Source organism: Somniosus microcephalus, chromosome 9 (assembly GCF_052327205.1).
Source record: "Somniosus microcephalus isolate GS21.2 chromosome 9, FLI_Smic_1.0, whole genome shotgun sequence".
Taxonomy (NCBI): domain Eukaryota; kingdom Metazoa; phylum Chordata; class Chondrichthyes; order Squaliformes; family Somniosidae; genus Somniosus; species Somniosus microcephalus.
Genome location: NC_140995.1, coordinates 161,384,579 through 161,401,953, shown reverse-complemented (window position 1 = coordinate 161,401,953; position 17,375 = coordinate 161,384,579).

Below are 17,375 nucleotides of genomic sequence, written 5' to 3'. Positions count from 1 at the left end.
TCTCAGCAGGGAAGAAAGGAAAGCGCGGGAGGCGCCATTTTTGATTTTCAGGATGCCTAAGACGGGCAATATTACTGCTTTCGATAGTGATATAGAGGATTGGACCACATATGTGGAAAGAGTGGAGGTATATTGCACAGCGAATGAAGTAGAGGATGATAAAAAGGCATCGGTACTTCTAAATCTGATGGGCGCAAGGACATACGGGCTGTTATGAAACTTAATCACTCCAGCCAAACCGATGGACAAGAATTTTAAGGAGATTGTTGATACCCTACAGGAGCACTTAAACCCAACACCGCTGCTGATAGCAGAACGATTCAAATTCTTCAGGGGGAATCAGCACAAGAATGAAAGTAACGCTGATTACCTCACCGAATTAAGAAAGCTGTCAAAGCACTGCCAATTCGGGGCAGGACTGGCAGATTCTCTATGAGACAAATTCGTCTGCGGTCTCCTAAGTGAAGGAACACAGAAAAGGCTACTTTCTGAGAAAGATTTGACACTGGACAAGGCTTTCAGTGTGGCTGTATCATACGAAGCAGCAGCAAGAGGAGCTGCAGAGATACAGCAAAAGCCACAGGACTTCAGCACTCATGAAATGACACGGGGTTTCGAGAGATGTTATCGCTGCGGCAGATCCACCCATGACCAGAGGGACTGCTGGTTCAAGGACAAAGCATGCAGGCAATGCGGAAAGATGGGACACATTGCACGTGTATGCCGATCTGGAAACAAAAAATCCACTGACAGAAAAAAAATCAATAAGGAAAAGTACAGAAAGGTACAAATGATGACGGACAGTAGCTCCGAAGACCAGAAGAGCGATAGCGACTCCGGAAACAAGAGACTAAGCTGTCTCAAATTACATAATGTAATTGCCAAAGAAGATTACCAGACCATTTGGGTTACCCTCACGATAGCAGGGTCCCCAGTTAAGATGGAGCTAGATACAGGATCAGCTCTGACCATCATAAGTCGACGGGATTACGAGCGGCTATTTCCGCATATACCTTTGAAAGACACATCCATTTTCTTGAAGACATATACGGGGCAGAAAGTATACCCCAGAGGGAAAATAAGGGTGCCTGTTGTATACAACGGCAAGGAAATACAGAAGTTGTATTTATACGTTCTGCAAGATGGTGGTCCACCGCTGTTGGGATGTGAATGGATCAGGAAGATACGTTTAGACTGGCACTCCATTCAGGCACTGACGGTGACCAGTAAGAAAAAAAATGATGATGACGTTACACCTGAACGATTAAAATACATCTTGGCCAACGCCAAAGAAGTGTTTCAACAGGAACTAGGAACCTTGAAAGGCGTCACCGCCTCAATAAAAGTGGAAGATGCGGCAATTCCCAAGTTTTTTAAGGCAAGGCCGGTGCCATATGCAATTCGTCCAGCAGTCGAGGCAGAGCTGGAGAATTTGGAAAAGGCAGGCGTGTTATCCAAGGTAGATTGGAGCGAGTGGGCAACACCCATCGTCCCGGTCATGAAGAAAACGTTGAATAATGAAAATCTGAAGAACAGAGAAAAATTTGCATCTGTGGGGACATCAAGGTGACTGTAAACCCGGTCCTTCACACGGTACAGTATCCTCTTCCGAGGATAGAAGATATTTTCGCCTCACTATCCGGAGGGAAACGTTTCACCAAAATTGACTTGGCACAGGCATATCTACAGATGGAGGTTGAGGAGGCCTCTAAAAAGTATCTCACGATAAACACACACAAAGGCCTGTACCAGTACAATTGACTGGTTTTCGGAGTAGCATCAGCTCCAGCTATCTGGCAAAGAGCTATGGAGCAAGTCCTGCAAGGGATTCCGGGGACTCAATGCTACCTAGACGACATCCTTGTAACAGGAGAAAATGACAACGAGCACCTTGCCAATTTGGAGCAGGTGCTCACTAGGCTGAGAGAACGGGGCCTACGAGCAAATCGACCCAAGTGCGAATTTTTCCAGAAACAAATATTATATTGTGGCCATATAATTAACGAAGAAGGGTTTCATAAGTCACCTGAAAAAATTGAAGCGGTCATAAAAGCCCCAGCACCTGAAAATGTCTCACAATTAAGGTCGTTCCTGGGATTGATAAATTACTATCATAAATTTTTACCGAACTTGTCAACTGTTCTGCACCCTCTTAATGCACTGCTACAAACGGGAGTAATTTGGAAATGGAGCGAAGACTAAACGTGCCTTCCATAAATGCAAAGGCTTGATCACGTCCAAGGAAGTGTTGGCTCATTACAACCCATCACTGCCAATCAGACTGGCGTGCGATGCATCCCCTTACGGCGTAGGAGCGGTATTATCGCATAGATTCCCTGATGGCTCGGAGCGGCCGATAGCTTTTGCGGCACGCTCATTGAACTCAGCTGAGCGTAACTATGCCCAGATCGACATGGAAGCACTCAGCCTGGTGTGGGGAGTGAAGAAATTCAACCATTACCTACACGGACAAAAATTTACCTTGTTGACTGACCATCAACCCCTCGTCTCCATATTCAACCCTAAAAAGGGCATTCCCATTATGACAGCGCAAAGGCTACAGAGGTGGTCCCTTTTCCTAGGGGCACACCAATATGACATAGAATACAAAGGATCAAAACAGCATGGGAATGCTGACGGTTTATCGCGCCTACCATTGCCAACGGTAGAAGAGGCACCTACAGTGGACCCAGTGGGGATGTTCCACTCAACCATAGTGGAATGTCTACCAGTAACAAATTCTATCATTGAAAAGGAAACGAGAAATGACCCGACTCTCTCACGAGTCTACGATTTAACGGTGAAGGGATGGCCAGCACATGGCGAACCACTGTTGCCAGCATTCTCGCAAAGAAGAGACCAGCTGTCAGTGTGCCGAGGAACCTTGATGTGTGGATCCAGAGTGGTAATTCCACCCAAACTCCAGGATAAAGTGCTAAAGGAGCTTCACGAGGGACATCTGGGTGGAGTGAAAATGAAGAACCTAGCCAGGGCGTTTGTGTGGTGGCCAGGTATCGATGGAGACATCGAAGAAATGATCAAGAGCTGTCTAGGATGCCAGAAGGTCCAAAACGCCCCACCACAAGCCCCTCTACATCCATGGGAGTGGCCCTCATCTCCATGGCAAAGGGTACATATCGACTTTGCTGGTCCATTTATGGACTCAATGTTCTTAATCGCGGTGGATGCACACTCCAAGTGGCCGGAGGTAATAAAGATGTCCTCCACCACCACGGAAAAAACCATCACTGTATTAAGGACCATATTTGCCAGGAATGGGCTGCCTGAACAGATCTGTTCTGATAATGGACCGCAATTTGTGTCCAAAGAATTCAGGAAGTTCTTAAAAAACAATGGGGTTAAGCACTACACGTCCGCCCCATACCATCCCGCCACCAATGGATTAGCTGAAAGGTTTGTCCAGACCTTCAAGAAGGCCATAAAGGCCATGGGTAATGAAGACATAAATCTACAACATAAGGTCGATAACTTCTTGTTTGCGTACAGGAATGCAACACATGTGGTTACAAACCAAACTCCCGCCATGATGTTTTTCAATAGAAGACTAAGATGCCGGCTGGATTTGATCAAGCCAAACATCAGAAGGGACGTAGAGAACCGGCAATTTCAAGGCATGAATGAAAGGCCAACTAGAACCTTCCAGATAGGTCAACAATTTTGGCCCGGGACTACCGTACTGAGAAATGGCAGCCTGGAACTATTTGCACACGACTAGGACCGCTGATGTATACCGTGGACATTGGAGAAAGCATAATAAGGCGCCATGCTGACCAGATCATAGAGTCATCCAAAAAGGGACAACCTACACCACAACTCTATACGCCTAATGATGAAGCAGAGATACCCATAGTATCCACCTCCGATCCGGTGATACTGGAACCAGATGAACCTGACACTGGCATTCAAGCCAAATCGACCTTGCCAAAAGAACCTACTACACCACCGAAAACTACTACACCACCGAGGCGTTATCCGGACCGAGTCAGGAAGCCTCCAGAGAGACTGACTTATAATTGATTAACTGCAGCAAATGCGTAGATTATTGTTCTTGTAAACATGTTAATTAATGATTACTTAAAATGTTATGTACTAATTATCTAAAAGGGGAGGAATTGTAGTGTATGTACCTTTAAGAGCCCCTGTGTACTGTAATACCGGTAGTAACCACTCGGGTATATAAGCCTGTATAGCGTCTTGTATCTTTTAGTTCACCTCCAGACTTTCTTCAGTAAATACCTGTTAAACCAACTCCTGCATTCCGTGTCTCCATTAACACACAGATACAACAGTGGCGCCGTCCAAGGAGTATAAATATTCGAGCGTGGGCCCAGCTTGCTCAGGATGTTTCTGTAACCAGGAACTAGTGATGTAACTAGAAATCTCATGGTTTTGAAACAGTTGATTAAAGCTTTGTTTTACACTCAAACCAAGCCCTCAGTAGTCATTTTACATCAATTTAATCAACTGAACCTGCTCCACGCTCTGAGTGGTCTTGGGAACAGACGGCTATGACTTAAACCGTAGAAGGGAACTCGGATGAAGTAATCGATCCATCATGGAGAAACTACTCAGACCCGCCCGTCTTGACCTGGACCCGAATTCACTTACAGCTGCTAAGGTATGGAAACATTGGTATCGTACCTTTAGCAACTTCTTTGAGGAGTGTGGTGAGAATGTTCCTAATAAGTTACAAATGCTTCCCAACTATGTATCCCCTCATGTGTTTGACTATATCAAAGACTGTGTAGACTATGACGCCGCTATCCAAATACTACAGCAACTATATGTTAGGTCCCCAAACGAAATTTTTGCTCGGCATCTACTGGCCACAACTCGACAACAACCCGGGGAATCACTTGACGAATTCCTTCAAAAACTTCACAGGCTCAGCAAGGATTGTAATCTTAAAGCTGTCACAGCTGAGCAGTACCAGGAGGAGTTAATTTGTGATTCCTTTATTAATGGGATTGCATCTCCCTTCATACGCAGCGTCTGTTGGAGAATAAAACTCTCAAGTTACAGGCTGCCTATGACCAGGCATGTTTTCTGGACTTAGCAAAGAGGAATGCAGATACTTATCTTTCACCATGTGCACGGGCTGCTGCTATCACTTTTAGTGACTCCTTCGACAGGCCTCGGGCGGAAGCCCTCACTGATGATGACTCCCACCTGGCTGATGACAACCCTGCCCTAGAAGCCTTCACTGATGATAACCCTGCCCTAGCGGCATCTTAGCAATCTGGAAGGAAGTGTTTCTTCTGTGGAGCTGCATTCCACTATAGGAAATGTTGTCCTGCTCGTAACGCAGTCTGCAATCATTGCAGTAAGAAAGGCCACTTTTCTAAGGTATACCGGTCGAGAGCCCGTTAGTTTTGCAGTTACTATCTATAAAACTGCTCCTCCCCCAAGAGCCACTATTAAGGTTACAGCTGCAATCTATAAAACTGCTCCTCCCCCAAGAACCACGACTAAGGTTACAGCTGTCAAGGGTAAAACTGCCCCTCCTCCCATCACAACTGTTTTTCCCCAAAGTCTGTCCTGTGCAGCCACGAAGGTTTCGGTAAATGGACACATTTTGAGTGCACTAATCAGCTCATGCAGCTCTGACAGCTTCATTGAAGTCCATTATTAAGGAGACATTAACAGGACATTTGGATAATCATAATTTAATAGGACAAAGTCAGCATGGTTTTATGAAGGGGAAGTCATGTTTGACAAATTTGCTGGAGTTCTTTGAGGAAGTAACATATAGGGTGGATAAAGGGGAACCAGTGGACGTAATGTATTTAGACTTCCAAAAGGCATTTGACAAGGTGCCACACAAAAGATTATTGCTTAAGATAAAAAATCACGGGATTGGGGGTAATATTCTGGCATGGATAGAGGATTGGCTATCTAACAGAAGGCAGAGAGTTGGGATAAATGGTTCATTCTCGGACTGGCAATCAGTAACTAGTGGTGTTCCACAGGGGTCAGTGCTGGGTCCCCAACTCTTTACAATCTATATTAACGATTTGGAGGAGGGGACCGAGTGTAACATATCAAAGTTTGCAGATGATACTAAGATGGGAGGGAAAGTAGTGAGTGAGGAGGACATAAAAAACCTGCAAGGGGACATCGACAGGCTAAGTAAGTGGGCAGAGATTTGGCAGATGGAATACAATACTGGAAAGTGTGAGGTTATGCACTTTGGCAGGAAAAATCGCAGAGCAAGTTATTATCTTAATGGCAAGAAACTGGAAAGTACTGAAGTACAAAGGGATCTGGGGGTCCTGGTGCACGAAACTCAAAAGGTTAGTATGCAGGTGCAGCAAGTGATTAAGAAGGCCAATGGAATGTTGGCTTTCATTGCTAGGGGGATAGAATATAAAAATAGGGAGGTATTGCTTCAGTTGTACAAGGTATTGGTGAGACCGCACCTGGAATACTGCATACAATTTTGGTGTCCATACTTAAGAAAAGACATACTTGCTCTCGAGTCAGTACAAAGAAGGTTCACTCAGTTAATCCCGAGGATGAGGGGATGGACATGTGAGGAGAGGTTGAGTAGATTGGGACTCTACTCATTGGAGTTCAGAAGAATGAGAGGCGATCTTATTGAAACATATAAGATTGTGAAGGGGTTGGATCGGGTGGATGCGGGGAGGATGTTCCCGATGATGGGTGAAACTAGAACTAGGGGGCATAGTCTTAGAATAAGGGGCTGCTCTTTCAAAACTGAGATGAGGAGGAACTACTTCACTCAGAGGGTGGTAGGTCCATGGAATATGCTGCCCCAAAAAGCTGTAGAAGCTACATCATTACATAAATTTAAAACAGAAATAGACAGTTTCCTAGAAGTAAAGGGAATTAAGGGTTATGGGGAGCGGGCAGGAATTTGGACATGAGTCTAGGTTCGGATCGGTCATGGCCCTGTGGGTAGCGGAGCGGGCCCAGGGGCCGTGTAGCCTGATCCTGCTCCTATTTTGTGTGTCTAATTCTGTTAGATTCAGGAGATGGTTCTGTGATAGTAGATTGGCGGTTAGGATCAGATCAGCCATGATCTTATTGAATGGCGGAGCAGGCTCGAGGGGCCGATTAGCCTACTCCTGCTCCTATTTCTTATGTTCTTATGTTCTTATTAGTGAGTGGGCTGTCAGTAAGTTAAAACTACGTATTTACCCCTCGGACAGGGAAATTGCAATGGCTCTGACAACACTGACCACCAACTCTTCTGGCTTTTGTCTTGTCGACCTTATTCTCAATGGCCGCACTTATTTCTCCACCTGGCTCAGGGTGCTCAAAAACCTATGCAGTGATGTGCACCTGGGACAGAATTTCCAGAAACAACACAAAAGGCTCACTTTTGTGTTTGGAGGGGCAAACCCGGAGCTTACTATTTCCAAAGTACTGTTTTGTGCACTTTCGGCGGCTTCGCTCAACGAGCCCTCCTTGTTTTCCAATGTTTCCCCCCGATGTACGCCCATAGTCACTAAATCATGATGTTTCAGCCAAGATGATCGATCCTTTATCGAGGCAGAAATCTCTCGCCTTCTAGCTGATGGTATCATTGAGCCATGTTCATCTTCCTGGCGGGCTCAAGTCGTCGTTGTTAAAAATCCTCTGAAGCAACACAAGAAACGTCTTTGCATCGATTACTCGCAAACTATTAACCAGTATACCGAACTGGATGCCTACCCACTACCACGCATCAATGACATGGTCAATAACCTTGCCAACTACAAGGTATTTTCAACTTTTGATTTAAAGAGCGCATACCATCAAGTACCGTTAAAGGACTCTGACAAAAAGTATACAGTCTTTGAGGCCAATGGTCGGCTTTATCAATTTTGTCATCTTCCATTTGGGGTCACCAATGGGGTGGCCGTCTTTCAACGGGCAATGGATAGCCTAGTCAAACAGGAGAACTTAACAGACACTTTTCCATATCTGGATAATATCACCATTGCTGGTCATGACCAGAAGGAGCATGATGCCAACCTCCAGAAATTTTTTGACGTTCTCCATCGTCGCAACTTAAATGAGTCCAAATCTGTGAAATCAGTACCATCAGTCAACATCCTTGGCTACTGGGTGGGCAACGGTGTCATCAAACCGGATCCGGAGCGACTTCATCCACTTCAGGAGCTCCCTCCCCCTACGAATCTCGGCTCTCTTCGTCGGGCACTCGGCATGTTCACCTATTATGCGAAGTGGATACCCCACTTCTCCGACAAAATCCAGCCCCTGCTTCACGCGAAGTCATTTCCGTTGGAGGCAACGGCTATTTCAGCTTTCAACCTCCTCTAGCGACAACTGGAAAAAGCCACGCTTCGTTCCATCAATGAAAATCTTCCTTTCGTGGTCAAGTACGATGCATCGGATGTGGCGATCTCAGCTACCTTGAATCAAGGTGGTCGACCCGTTGCATTTCTGTCCAGAACTTTGCAGGGTAGCGAGCTCTATTCTCCTCCTGTCGAGAAGGAGGCTACGGCTATCATCGAAGCGGTACGTAAATGGAGTCATTTTCTCGCTCGTCGCCATTTCACACTTATAACCGATCAGCTCTCCGTGGCCTTTATGCTGGATAACCGGAAACGCACTAAGATCAAGAATAACAAAATACAACTCTGGAGGATGGAATTGGCTGCCTTTGGCTACACCATACATTATCGACCCGGCAAAGAGAATGTGGCCCCGGATACCCTCACGTGTGCATTCTGCTCTTCTATGTCAACTTCGGCTCTTGTGGATCTCCATACTGACTTATGCCATCCTGGCGTTACCCGTATGTTGCACTTTGTGCGATCTAAAACTCTCCCATTTTCTACGGAAGATGTGAAAAGAACTTGCTCCACCTGTAGAATCTGTGCGGAATTAAAACCGCAATTCTTCCATCCATCGGATGGCTCGCTCATACACACTATGCAGCCTATGCAGCGACTCAGCATTGACTTTAAGGGGCCATTGCCTTCCTCAACGTGAAACACCTACTTACTTACTATGGTGGACGAGTATTCACGCTTTCCCTTTGCTTTCCCCTGTCCCAATATGTTTACTTCCACAGTGATCAAATGCCTCGATCAAGTCTTTTCCCTTTGCGGTACGGCCAATTTCATCCACTCTGATCGGGGTCCCTCCTTCATGTCAAGCAAACTCAAAAGTTATCTTTCCCAACGGGGAATCGCCACAAGTAAAACAACACCGTATCATCCCATCGGTAACGGACAGGTTGAGAGATACAACGCTATCATTTGGAACGCTGTTCGTCTTGCACTGAGGTCACGCAACCTATCAGACCAGCAGTGGGAAACTATGCTCCCTGATGCATTGCATTCCATCAGGTCTCTTCTTTCTACGTGCCCTGTTACCACGTCCACCAATGTCACTCCTCACAGGCTATTCTTCAGGTTCCAGCGTCGCTCCACTCATGGGACGTCCCTACCGTCATGGTTGGCAGCTCCCGGCCCCGTGCTGCTCCGAAGATTTGTCCGATCTTCCAAAAGCGATCCGCACGTCAATGAGGTGGAACTAACCCTGATGACCAGGAGTCCACCGTTTCACTCCGAGATCTGGTTCCCTGTCCAATCAGTCCCATGGACCCAACTGGTAGAGGAACCCATGGTAATGATGCCGACGCTCTGCGCTCCTTTGAGGATGACGCCCTACCTGGGACATCAAGGGATCTGCCAGCTACTCCACCAGATCAACTCGGGGAACCGAGCGCTTCCCATGGGATGGCCACCCGAAGCCAGGGCGCCGGTCAATCCCCGGCTACCAACCAAGATGACGCCAGCTCTGCGCCTGTGGGGACCCGCACCCGGAGTCACGATCTCCCCAGTCTTCCGCAGGTCGATCAAGGCGACACGGGCCCCGTTGATCTACCAGTACGGACCAAGCGACACAGGGACCAAGACACGGTCCAAGGAGACGTGCCTTCCAGCCACAAGCGAAGATCTAAAAGACTGCGCCTATTCGTGGTCCGCCTAATCCATTAGAAGGAAGTCGTCGGACTTCCAAAACTTTCAGGCGGGAAGAATGTCATGAATCTTATCATGACTCATGAAGTAACACTGGGCGGCCAGCTGGTGGCGCCGTCCAAGGAGTATAAATACTCGGGCGTGGGCCCAGCTTGCTCAGGATGTTTCTGTAACCAGGAACTGATGATGTAACTAGAATTCTCATGGTTTTGAATCAGTTGATTAAAGCCTTGTTTTATACTCAAACCAAGCCCTCAGTAGTCTTTTTACATCAGTGGGGTTACATTTGCGACCTTCCAATCCACAGGAACTGTTCTAGAATCTATGGAATTTTGGAAAATGACAACCAATGCATCCACTATCTCGATAGCCACCTCTTTCAAAACCCTAGGATGTAGGCCATCAGGGCCAGGGGATTTATCGGCTTTCAGTCCCATTAATTTCTCCAGTATTATTTTTTTACTAATACTAATTTCTTTCAGTTCCTCATTCTCATTAGACACTTGGTTCTCCACTATTTCTGGGAAGTTTGTTGCGTCTTCTTCCATGAAGACAGACACAAAGGGGGGAAAAATTGCCCTTTGGGGCAATAACTTCGCCGGGCTTAGCACCCCGAAAAACTTAGGGCCCCCACGCCCGAAATTCAATGGTAGCGCCCAAAGCAGGAGGCAGGGCGCTATTGGAAGCACTCCCCCTCCCTCTTGGGGAACTCCCATTGAATATCGCGGCACTATGTGCAGCAGCGCCACGCACATTGGCATGTAGTGCCGCGGGACTACAGGCCTCTCTCCTCTGATTAAAGGGGAAGGGCCTAGCGCAGCGTGCACCGGGGAGCAGGGTGCCGGCAAAAGAACCCGACACTCAAGAGGAGTGTCAGGCTGATGGATCGTGGCCGGCACCCCACAGCAGGAGGCCAGAGGGGGCATGTGCTGGCAGGCAGCCCAAAACAATTGGCCACCTGGCACCTGCCCTTTAATTATCGCCACCGTGACCGCAAAACCGCCCCCCTGACCCTGTCGGACACAGCGTCCAGCGGTAGGTCAGGGGGCGCAAGCCAAGTTTGTGGCTGGGGCGCAAGCGGGGTGCTGCCCACGGCGATGATGTAATTGCCGGAGATGCAGCGCCACGGGGGATTCCGGCTACTGCCGCCGCTAACGTCCCGCTGAATGCCATGGGAGGCATTAGCGGCGGCGAGCCCGGGCGCTAGTTGCATTGTGCCCTTTGGGGCGCTACCAAGGCGCAAAGCAACTGAATTTTCCCCCCAAAGTATTTGTTTAATTTCTCTGCCATTTCCTATTCCCCATTATAATTTCTCCTCTCTCAGCCTGGAAGGGATCCACATTTACTTTCGCTAATCTTTTCCTTTTTACAAACCATAAAAGATTTTACAATCTGTTTTTATGTCTCTCGCTAGTTTACTCTCATATTATATTTTCCCTTTCTTTATCAATTTCTTGGTCCTCCTTTGCTGAATTCTAAAATCCTCTCAATCCTCAGGTGTACTACTCTTTTTGGCAGCATTATAAACCTCTTCCTTTGATCTAATACTATCTTTAACTTCTCTTGTTATCCACGGTTGCACCACATTTGTGGGGTTTTTGTGCCTTAAAGGAATGTATATTTTTTGTAAATTATGTATTAATTCTTTAAATGCTAGCCATTGCTTCTCTACCATCATACCTTTTAAAGTAGTTTCCCAATCTACCTTAGCCAACTCGCCCCTCATATCTACGTAGTTTGCTTTGTTTAGATTTAAGACCCTAGTTTCAGATTTAACTAAATCACTTTCAAACTCAAAATAAAATTCTATCATATTATGGTCACTCTTCCCTAAAGGCTGCTTTACTGCAAGGTTATTTATTAACCCTTTCTCATTGCACAATACTAGATCTAAATTAGCCTGTTCCCTAGTTGTTTCCTCAACATACAGATCTAGAAATCTATCTTGCATACATTCCATGAATTCGTCCTCCACACTATTAATGCAAATTTGGTTTGCCCAGTCTATATGTAGGTGAAAGTCCCCCATGATTACTGTATCACCTGTAGTGTATGTACCTTTAAGAGAGAACTACTTTTACAGCTCCTGTATACTGTAGTACCGGCAGTGACCACACCTGTATGTAAGTCTTGAGCATGCCTCTGTACCCCAATCTTGAGACTACCCTACTCCAGTAAATACCTGTTGATTGTTAAGTTACAGCATCCGTGTGGTTATTGAAAAACATCATACTCTCAGAATCACGGATCTAACAGTGGCGATGAGTGTCGATTTGAATCTACCTGCAACTCCGCATTTCCCTTCGAGGATTCGCTCCAGGAGGGCGGTGGAAGAAAGTCGAGGCCAGAAACACGGGTGTCGACCACGAGCAACCGCCCAGTCGTCCGGCAGAGAGTGAACATCGCAGGGGAGGCTGTGGAGAGCCGGGCTTGGTTCCCCAGCCACGACGATCAGCAATAGACTGATGACAGGTACAGCGCAGACCCTTCCCGGACAGCGGCGGTTGGAGCCGACCGACGGTGGAGAGAAAGCCGAGCAGCGTCGACGGGGTAAGACAGAGGGTGAAGCGCACAGGGCACAGCCGGGGGTTGAAAACCGAGCGGCGTCAAGGAAAAACAAAACGGAGAGAGAGAGGGTAAAGCAACAGCTGGGTTCAGGACTGAGCAGCGGAAACAGGAAAGGCGCACAAAAAAAAAAAGAACGCGCAGAGCACAGCCAGGGCTCAAGGGCTGAACAGCATCCGCGGGGAGAAGAAGGGAGAGCGCAGGAGACGCCATTGAGCCGCGGAGAAGAAGGAAGAGCGCGGGAGACGCCATTTTTAGAAGCCGCAGCGGAGAAGAAGGGCGAGCGCAGGAAGGAAGGAAAGCACGGGAGACGCCATTTTGTGCCAGCGGAGAAGAAGGGGAAGCGCGGGAGATGCCATTTTTGACAGTTAAATCACACCCAGGGATGCCGAAGAGTGGCAGTATCTCTACGTTCGACAGTGAAGTCGAAGATTGGGCGACATATGTGGAACATATTGAGGTGTACTGCAGGGCGAATGAAGTGCCAGATGCTAGGAAAGCACTGGTTTTGTTAAATTCCATGGGTGCAAAAACTTATGGGTTACTGCGAAACCTAATAACCCCAGAGAAGCCGGTGAACAAGAATTTCGAAAGCATAGTAGAAATCCAACAGGATCACTTAAACCCCACACCGCTGCTGATAGCAGAACAATTTAAGTTCCATAAAAGGAACCAACACAAAGACGAAAGCAATGCTGAGTACCTAACGGAACTGCTCAAGCTATCGAAACACTGCCAGTTTGGAGCGGGGCTAGCAGATACGTTAAGGGACAAGTTTGTGTGTGGGCTGCAAAGTGAAGGAACCCAGAAATGGCTTCTATCAGAAAAGGATCTTACGCTGGACAAGGCTTTCAGTATGGCAGTATCACACGAAGCAGCCGCAAGGGGCGCTGCAGAGATACAACAGAGACCGCAAGAATATGGCACCAATGAAATGTCCTATGGAACAGGGAAGTGCTATCGCTGCGGCAGAACAACACATGACCAGAAGGATTGTTGGTTCAAGGACCAAGTGTGCAGACAGTGTGGAAAAGCAGGACACATAGCAAGAGTCTGCAGGTCTGGGAAGAAAACCAACAGTAAGAAATCTCCACAGGAGAAGTACAAAAAGGTACACCAGGTGATGGACAATAGTTCAGATGAACAGAAAAGTGACACAGACTCCGGAAGCAAGGAGCTGGGTTGTCTGAAACTACATAAGGTAACCAAAATGGAGGATCACCAGACTATCTGGGTTACACTCAAGATAGATGGAGTCCAAGTGAAAATAGAATTGGACACAGGATCAGCCCTAACAGTCATAAACCAAAGGGACTACAAGCGGCTATTTTCACATATACCCTTGAAAGCTACAGAGATTGTCTTGAAGACGTACACAGGGCAAAAAGTCTGCCCCAAAGGAAAAATAAGGGTGAAAGTGATATATAAAGGCCAGGAAATACCTAAAATGGATGTATATGTATTGCCAGATGGAGGACCACCACTGCTAGGACGTGAATGGACCTGGAAGATACAATTAGATTAGCATTCCATACAGGCACTGAAGGTTGAGGCCAAAAAGGATGACGACGTCACACCTGGACGACTGTCAAAAATGCTAACTGACGCAAAAGAAGTGTTCCAGGAGAGGCTCGGAACACTAAAAGGCATAACAGCAATGATTAAGGTGTGGAGATGCCGGAGTTGGACTGGGGTGGACAAATGTAAGAAGTCACACAACACCAGGTTATAGTCCAACAGCTTTATTTGAAATCACAAGCTTTCGGAGCGCTGCTCCTTCTTCAGGTGAAGTGGAGAAATGCATAAAGACACAGCTTATATAGTCAGAGAATCATGTCAGATGTTTACAGGTAACCTTTCCAACTGCCATTTATCACACCTCGGCAGAGAGATAATCACAGCAGTCAGACTGACTGACCTGTTTGGACACCATTCACACCTTTGACTGCTGTGATTATCTCTCTGCCGAGGTGTGATAAATGGCAGTTGGAAGGGTTACCTGTAAACATCTGACGTGATTCTCTGACTATATAAGCTGTGTCTTTATGCATTTCTCCACTTCACCTGAAGAAGGAGCAGCGCTCCGAAAGCTTGTGATTTCAAATAAAGCTGTTGGACTATAACCTGGTGTTGTGTGACTTCTAGCAATGATTAAAATAGAGGAAAATGCAAGCCCAAAGTTTCTTAAGGCCAGACCAGTGCCTTATGCGATCAGACCAGCTGTCGAAGCAGAACTGGAAGGGTTGGAACGTTCAGGAGTACTGTCCAAAGTAGACTGGAGCGAGTGGGCTACACCCATCGTTCCTGTAATGAAGAGGTCGTTGAGTAATAGGCCTGGGGAACCAAAGAAGGTCCGCATCTGTGGGGATTTTAAGGTGACAGTGAACCCAGTCCTTCACATGGTACAATGTCCGCTTCCACGAATTGAGGATATTTTTGCCTCGCTATCTGGAGGTAAACGCTTCACCAAAATTGATCTAGCCCAGGCGTACTTGCAAATGGAGGTAGAAGAAGCCTCGAAACAATACCTTACGATTAACACTCATAAAGGTCTTTATCAATACAACCGGCTGGTGTTCGGGGTAGCATCGGCTACGGCTATTTGGCAAAGGGCGATGGATCAAGTCCTGCAAGGGATCCCAGGGACCCAGTGTTATTTGGATGACATCCTGGTCACGGGCGAAAATGACAGTGATCACCTCGCCAACTTAGAGAAGGTGCTCACCAGATTAAAGGAATATGGGCTACGAGCTAATCGCCACAAGTGCGAGTTTTTCCAGAAGCAGATCTCGTATTGTGGCCACGTCATCGATGAAGAGTGGTTACATAAGTCCCCTGAAAAGATTGAGGCAGTAGTCAAGGCTCCAGCACCAGAAAATGTGTCACAACTGAGGTCGTTCCTCGGGCTGGTAAACTACTACCATAGGTTCTTACCAAATTTGTCCACGGTATTACACCCACTGAACACCCTACTGCAAACAGGGGTACCATGGAAGTGGAATGACGAACGTAGATGAGCTTTCCAGAAGTCTAAAGAATTGATCACATCAAAAGAGGTGTTGGCCCATTTCAACCCAGCACTACCAATTCGTTTGGCATGTGATGCATCACCCTATGGTATTGGAGCGGTGCTGTCGCACAAATTCCCAGACGGGTTGGAGAGGCCAGTAACCTTTGCGTCTCGGTCACTAACCTCAGCCGAGCGCAACTACGCCCAGATTGACAGGGAGGCCCTCAGCCTAGTATGGGGAGTAAAAAAATTCAACCACTACAGAGAAAACGATTGCAGTCCTACGGACCATATTTGCCAGAAACGGCTTGCAAGAGCAGATTTGCTCTGATAATGGACCACAGTTTGTGTCCGAAGAGTTTCGCAAATTTATGAGAAGGAATGGGGTAAGGCATTACACATCCGCCCCGTATCATCCAGCCACAAATGGATTGGCTGAGAGGTTTGTACAAACCTTTAAGAAGGCGATAAAGGCCATGTGCGACGATGAAATTCCACTACAGCATAAGGTGGACAATTTCTTATTAGCCTACCGAAACGCGACACATGCAGCTACCAACCAGACCCCGGCCATGATGTTCTTTAACCGAAGGTTGCGATCTCGTCTGGACTTGCTTAGACCAAATGTGCGAAGAAATGTTGAGGATAAACAATTCCAGCACATCAATGAGAAGCCGACAAGGAGCTTCAATGTAGGACAACCAGTCTTGGCCCATGACTACCGAACAGAGAAATGGCAACCCGGAACGATATGCACATGGCAGGGGCCATTAATGTACACAGTGGATGTCGGGGAGAACATTGTGAGACGCCACGTTGATCAGATCTTAGCGTCACAGGAACGAGTCAACCCCATGTCTTGCGTACCTGGGGATGAACCCGACATACCGGTAGCATCTACCTCCGAACCAGTAGCAGTGGAACCCGATGAACTAACCGATGAAAAGGGGCCAGAATTGCCTCCGCACCAAGAACAAGAACCTCAGGAAAGGTGCTATCCCGAAAGGATCAGGAAGCCGCCCCAAAGACCGAATCTATAAATGGACTATTGTTGTTTAATGTACATGTTAAAGTGTTAATTGTTATTTGAATATTATGGGTACGACTAATCTAAAAGGGGAGGAATTGTAGTGTATGCACCTTTAAGAGAGAACTACTTTTACAGCTCCTGTATACTGTAGTACTGGCAGTTACCACACCTGTATATAAGCCTTGAGCATGCCTCTGTACCCCAGTCTTGAGACTACCCTACTCCAGTAAATACCTGTTGATTGTTCAGTTACAGCATCCGTGTGGTTATTGAAAAACATCATACTCTCAGAATCACGGATCTAACATCACCCTTGATACATGTGCCTCTAATTTCTTGATTTATACTCTGCCCTACAATACAACTACTGTTTGGGGGCCTACAAACAACTCCCACCAATGTCTTCTGCCCCTTGCTGTTTCTTAGCTCCACCCAAACTGATTCTACTTCTTGATTTTCAGAGCTAAGATCCTTTCTCTCTACTGTCTTTAACCCATCCCTTCTTATCAGGGCTACCCCTCCTCCTTTTCCATTTTGCCTATCTCTTCTAAAAGTTAAGTATCCTGGAATATTTAGCTCCCAAACTTGGCCACATTGCAACTACGTCTCCGTAATGGCTATTAGATTAAACCTATTAATTTCTATCTGTGCTATTATTTCATCTATTTTGTTGCGAATGCTTCGCGCATTCAGATATAGTGCCTTTAGCTTTGACTTATTTCTATTTTTTCCAGATGTCACCTTAATCACTGATGCCTTAATGGGCCAGAAATTCGGGTCCCCACGGGTG